This window comes from Podarcis pityusensis (genome assembly GCF_964106645.2).
Source record: "Podarcis pityusensis genome assembly, chromosome: 1".
In the NCBI taxonomy this organism is placed as follows: domain Eukaryota; kingdom Metazoa; phylum Chordata; class Lepidosauria; order Squamata; family Lacertidae; genus Podarcis; species Podarcis pityusensis.
In genome coordinates this window covers 84,887,986-84,894,672 of record NC_138028.1, presented here as the reverse complement: position 1 = coordinate 84,894,672, position 6,687 = coordinate 84,887,986, and positions in this window count along the sequence as shown.

Below are 6,687 nucleotides of genomic sequence, written 5' to 3'. Positions count from 1 at the left end.
AGCATAAGCAGTTTGCTATGCCAAGAGTATAATTTAGAAATCATTTTTTATAAACCCTATGGATTGTCAAATGTTAAATTGTGTCCTTCCTGAACGATTGATTTCCCTGCCCAAATCAATGGACAATCAATTATATAAGCAGTTACCCAAAGCTCTTGCTAGAAGAGATGGGAAATCCAACTTAATTTCACACTTACTCAAACTTAATCCAGTTGATCTCAACAGGATTTACGATCAGCAAGACAGCAGCCTTAAAATCTGTCCAACCCTGTAACTTGTGAATGTCAAGGAAACTAGTTGACATTTCATGCTTTAGGAAATGTAAATATTTTATGTACATTGAGCACCTTGAGAGGAAGGTCTGAGATTGGTTAGAACTGATGTCACCCGTTTTGCACCTTTGCTTTTGTTTGCTTCTTTTCTTCTCTTAAGTTTGCCCCAGGTCCCTAAACTGACAGATCTGGTTTGTCAGTATCTTAATTCTATGCATGCTACTTTCTTAGGACAAAAGGAGAAAGAAGCTTTGCTGTATGTGGCTAAAGTGCTATAGCCTGTTTGACTAGGGGTGTATGTAAATTATAATTCCCAGGCAATGCATGTGAATGTAACCCATTCTAAGCCAACATTCTGTTTGAATTTTATTTCTTTTGCTTCCTGATTGATCTCTGTGCCTGTGGTTGTTTTCCTGTTAAAAGCACTGAGTATTGAAATACTTTTCCTTAAAAGTACTGATTATGTTTATTTTCTGGCCTGGAGGTACACCCTGTGTGCATTCTAAGCAGGATGGGGTCTTCATGAAATGCGCCATACAACAGGTGTGTCCAAAGTCCATTTAATCTGGCAGTTTATTTCCTGGGTTAAAATCCTTAAAAAAGCTCAACAACAATAAAAAAATGGTTAACAACTTTGGTTGGCCCTTTGGTCGGCCCTCACGGCCCTTCACTTCATCAAATCTGGCCCTTTTTGAAAAAATTTTGGGCACCACAGCATAGAACATCAAGGGGTGGGGAGAGAGTTAGGCACTGTGACAACGGAAAAAATAAATAATGACATAAAATGTGGAAAAGTACAATGAACACTCTGGGTGGGGGCAGGGTTTTACAACACAGGTAAAGCCAAAGGACCCCTGGATGGTTAATTCCCGTCAAAGGCGACTATGGGATGCAGTGCTCATCTCCCTTTTCAGGCCGAGGGAGCCGGCGTTTGACAGACAGTTTTCCGGGTCATGTGGTATGCAGGACTACACAAAAGTAGGTCACATTGACTTCAGTGGGGTTTACTCCCAGAAAGTGTGAACAGAATTGTGGCCAAATTCAGTTGAAATAAGTGGGGTTTTCTTCTGAGTAAACAGGATTTTGCTACATATGTAATCCGCTAGATATGTGCTCTGCTAGCCAAGTATGAAGCTAGCAGCAGTGAATGATTGCTGATTTCAAGAGGATTCAGAATAAGCGTGTGATAATCAACATATTTTCTCCCCTTGACAAGTTCTTCCCATCCTGAGCTACTCGTGGTATTACTCCCAAAGCAGCATCCTAAGGCAGAGGATCAGAGCTGCTAATCTACAAGTTACAGGCTGAGAGCAGAGGCAGAGAAAAGGTGTGATATTTTATCAAGGCTGCACAATACATAGCCTGATAAACACATTTCTCTGTTTGTCATAGATCAACTTCAAGGCAACAAGGCCCGCCTTTCTCAGTACATATTTGTAAGCAGATTAAAAGGCAAGCAAACTCAAAATGACATCATTGCATTACATGATGCAAGCAAGCAAGCAAGCAAGCAAGCAAGCAAGCAAGCAAGCAAGCACTGGCTTACTCCTTAAGAATAGAGTTATATATTGACAAAATTATGAGCATGGAGTCATTGAAAATTATGAGAATGGAGTCATTGAGTTGGCCGAAACTCTATGCACATGTATCTGTGAGTAAGCCCTATTGCAAACAACGGAGCTTACTTTAGAATATGTATGTTTAGGATCTCACTAGTGCAAATACATCTCTCTTCTGCGTCTTAAGCTCCATAATGACTGACATGAGTGTTCCTTCTTTGAATCTGTCAGTACTCACGTTGGTTGCTATGGCAGATCTCTATGACAGTGACCTCACTTCTGCCAAAAGCAGGAGCGTTTTCTGAGCTGCTCAATGTACACAGGAAGACTTTTATATCTGTAGTTCAAGCAATATTGCATATGCATGAGCCCTCAGAAAATATACAGAGGATCAGCTCCATGTGACTAACAAGGTGCATGAGAACAAGCGACACCTTCCTTACATTGCTGTTCTATTTTGAATGAATCGTTTCAGATTGTTGACAGGGGAGGGAACGAAGCAGATGGAGACTGCATGACAGTTAATACCTGTAATGCTTAAGGAGACTAGCAGGCCAAGGACACACTTTTATCTCAAACATTACATAACTGGGAAAGTTTCAGCCACTCTGAGAAAACTATTAATGGGTCTATTTCAGATTATGCCACCAAACTTGAATGTAATCTGTTCACTTTGCTTACCGCATCTAGAACACTTGGTTCATCTTAGTCACCTCCTCTAGAAATGTAGACTATAGAAACAGAAAACATCAAGGCTCCTAAATGAAAACGCTAAATAAATAAACTTGCATAGAAACACTAAAATAGTAATGATTATGATTACTGTTTTGCTTTCTACACTATCATTCAGTTTGCAGGCATGTAATAACAAACTTAAGGGATCTGGGTGGCGCTGTGGGTTAAACCACAGAGCCTAGGATTTGCCGATCAGAAGGTCAGCTGTTCGAATCTCCGTGACGGGGTGAGCTCCCGTTGCTCGGTCCCTGCTCCTGCCAACCTAGCAGTTCGAAAGCACATCAAAGTGCAAGTAGATAAATAGGTACCGCTCCGGCGGGAAGGTAAATGGCGTTTCCATGCGCTGCTCTGGTTCGCCAAAAGCGGCTTAGTCATGCTGGCCACATGACCCGGAAGCTGTACGCTGGCTCCCTCGGCCAGTAAAGCGAGATGAGCGCCACAACCCCAGAGTTGGTCACAACTGGACCTAATGGTCAGGGGTCCCTTTACCTTTAATAACAAACCTGGCTGCGTGCTCACAGTCTGCACCTGCATTCGACATCCCTCTCATGTAATAGGCGCTTCTCATGACACAAAACATCAACATTAAAGATAGCATGAAAGGAAGTGTCTTATTTTAACACTGAATTGCTAAACGGGTTGGTCAAATTTTATGTTATGCTGTGAACAACAAACATGTCTGTCCAATACACATTGGTGCTGGCAGGGGGGATTTCTTAATTTTATTTTAAAATGGGGCAATTGTGTATAAACAAATAAATCTGCACAGCTACTTAGGCTCTTTTTTACCACTACTTTAAGCTACTGTACATTTCATAAGCTTTTTAAAACGTGGAATTTCACTATCGCTGATAAATGTGGAAGATATACGGTATTCTTTGTGTCAGGATGAGAAAATCTGTAACTGCTGAATAATCTCAGCCAGAGGAATTTCTATAATTACTTCATATTCACTTACCATAGGGCAGCGAAGGCTATCAGTGTCAGTCAAAAGAAGGTGATATTATTTTAACTCCCAGCCTCTCAATACCAAGAATGTTAGTTACGCCATCCATTTTTACATAAAACAGTGAATATCGTTCAACTGAACAACATTCATGGCATTTCTAAGCTTCTTGTTAAAGCAAAGAGTTGGCAAGAGTTTGGCACCTGGTCTGTCCCATCCTTCTGCTCTTGCTTAAGGATATTTATATTCTCCAAGTTTGCGTTATCAGTCTAAAAATAGAACACCATCTCTTACAGATTTCAAAATAAATTACTTTACCTTAGTCTACACTTAGTCTACACTTTCCAATAAATTTTAGAATTTCCTCCTGCCCTGCTGCTCCGAAGTACACAGGTCACTGACAGGTAGGTGGCCCCACCCACCTGTCAAATTTGGCCCTTCAGAAGTGGGAAGATAAGAATCTGGCCCGCCAGCCAGAAAATGTTTCCCACCCCTGCTTTGAACTGTGGAGCAAAAGCTTCATAAACAGAACAAAACCTCTTTTGTTTTTCTTGAATTTCATGACAACAGCCTGAATATGGACACCTTTAACTTGCTCAGCAATTTGGATCCACAACACATAAGATTCTTTTGGATTGCAGGTCTAAGGATTTATCCTCTGAGCCTTTCAAGAGGATATTTGGTCCAGTTGTGACCACTACTACACACTTCCCATTGATTGAATTGTACTTCCTGTGTCCCATTCTGTGACAGTTAGCTCATTACAACTCTAGATTATGCCCATGCTTCTTTTGGGAGCTGTTGTCTCTGTGAATAATTTCCTGTACTATTGGGTTTATTGCAGCATGGTAGAGGTCTGCACATCTAAAGGAAATTAAAATATTGATTTGTATTTTCGTTGTAAATATGGCTTGAGCAAGTACAGGAGACTAAAATGTCTACCTACTTTTTATGCAGACAGCAACACTTAAACAACATGTGTCTAATAAATAATACGGCTATTTCATCCTCAACACAGCGTTTTATTGGAGGAATTTAACAACAAACAATTTATAGTTGGGTAGAAGATAAACAAAAATGTTGATTTAAATATGATCTTCATGATTTAATGTATCTTAAGTGTACTCCTCACCATCTGTATGAACAAACTGGAGCACCATAAGATTTTCCTGGACTGTGCTTATATGTTACATTGAAAAGATAATTCTCACTCTAATACCATTAATCAGTTATATGTGGGGAGGGGTGGATTAGGGCTTTTGTTGTAGTAGTATGTGTTGTATATTTTAAAATCACACTAATTCAAACATTAAAAGAGGAAGAAAATATGTTGATTTAAATGCACCACTTGCTTTTCCATTTCTACTATTCTGCCTTGAAATCCTTGTACATCAATCAGTTTCTCACATGTCTGCAGCTATTTGCTCTGCCTGTTGGACTACAGTTCTGCAGAAGGCTTCAAATTGTTCTGAGGGGGATAATCAAATAGCCCTCATTCTTTGTTTTGCAGCAACCATGTCTGCGGTCTTTGGCATCTTCTTCAGTAACAGCCAAGAGCCTTGTGGCACCTTAAAGACTCACATTTGCATTATGACACAAGCTTTTGTGGAATAGTCACTAGCAGTGCTTTTTTTCTGGGTGGACGCAGGGGTATGCATACCCCTAAACATTTTGTGAATCTAAGTTTGGCCTCATTGAGGGGCAGTATTTCAATATGAGTAGGAAAAGGGGAGTACCCCTAAACATTTTTTTAGGAAAAAAGCACTGGTCACTAGAGAACACTTCATGGGATACATGTAAGCATTACCCTAAGTTGCAGTTTCCTTCTGAATCTTGGAGAAGATGGGTTAAACTTATTTTGAAGCAATTTTTAAATTTCTCCACCTCTTTGTTTCTGCGTAGGTTCTCCTCCCAGGTTTTCTGAACTGAGAGCTTGATTTGGTGTCTCACATGAAGACCTTTATGTGCATCCCATGAAGACTGGTTCATTAGGGCAGATGGGGCACTGCGGTTGTAAAGCTTGCCTGTTCATAGAAAAAGGAAAATGCAGCTATTATAAAACTAATGCTGTCACACAAGCTGGCCTGCTCATGTTGAGAAATACAAAGATTTCAGTCCCTTCAGTTTCAGGAGAGGAAAAATTGGAGGCAGATTTTCTTAAATGAGAGAGATGAATGTCAGCCCACACACAATGCCTATTTGGGGGGGGGGGGCACACACAAAAAGAAACCAAGAACTAGCCTGAAGAAAGAGAACCACTCAGGGCCCTAGGCTCCACTCCAATGAACCCAGGTTGGAACCCTACTCCTTTGTCTGCCTCAGTTGTTATCAATCAGTTTCTCTCCAAGCGCACAATAATTCCTCTTTGTTGAGTAAAATCTCTCCTCCTCCTTACATTTGAATGATCATAGCTAGTTTTAAATACAGTGGTACCTTAGGTTACTTACGCTTCAGGTTACAGACTCTGCTAACCCAGAAATAGTACCTCATGTTAAGAACTTTGCTTCAGGATGAGAACAGAAATCATGCAGCAGCGGCACGGAGGCCCCATTAGCTAAAGTGGTGCTTCAGGTTAAGAACAGTTTCAGGTTAAGAACGGACTTCCGGAACGAATTAAGTTCTTAATCTGAGGTACCACTGTACTGGAAATGCAAGATAGGCATAAAAAGGGCAGAGCCATAGCTATAGGGGGACTAGCCAGGTTTTTTGTCCCAGGTGAAACCTCCAGAGGGGCGCCATTGAGGCTCCCAGTTTGTGATGTGTGTACGCAAATGCACATCGGGTGTGTGTATGCCAAACTGGGTCTTTGACGTGGGTGAAAATGAGCCTAGTTTCACCCCTGAAAAGGGATTATTTAGCACTCTACCTGGATCCACAACTAATACTGAGCTGCCCAGAGTGGCTGGGGAAACCCTGCCAGATGGGTGGGGTATTATTATTATTATTATTATTATTATTCCTGCTGATCTCTGCATTATTGCTCAAATCTGAAGAGAACCTGTGCAATTGGGGGGGGGGGAGAGAGGAAACATACTAAAGTATACCTTTGAAGCCACTACAGCAAGGATGGGGTAACCTGCGACCAGGTATTGTTAGGCTCCTATTCCCATCAGCCCCAGCCAGCGTGGCCAACGGTCAGGGATAACAGGAGGGCAAAAAACTAGGAGACCACAAG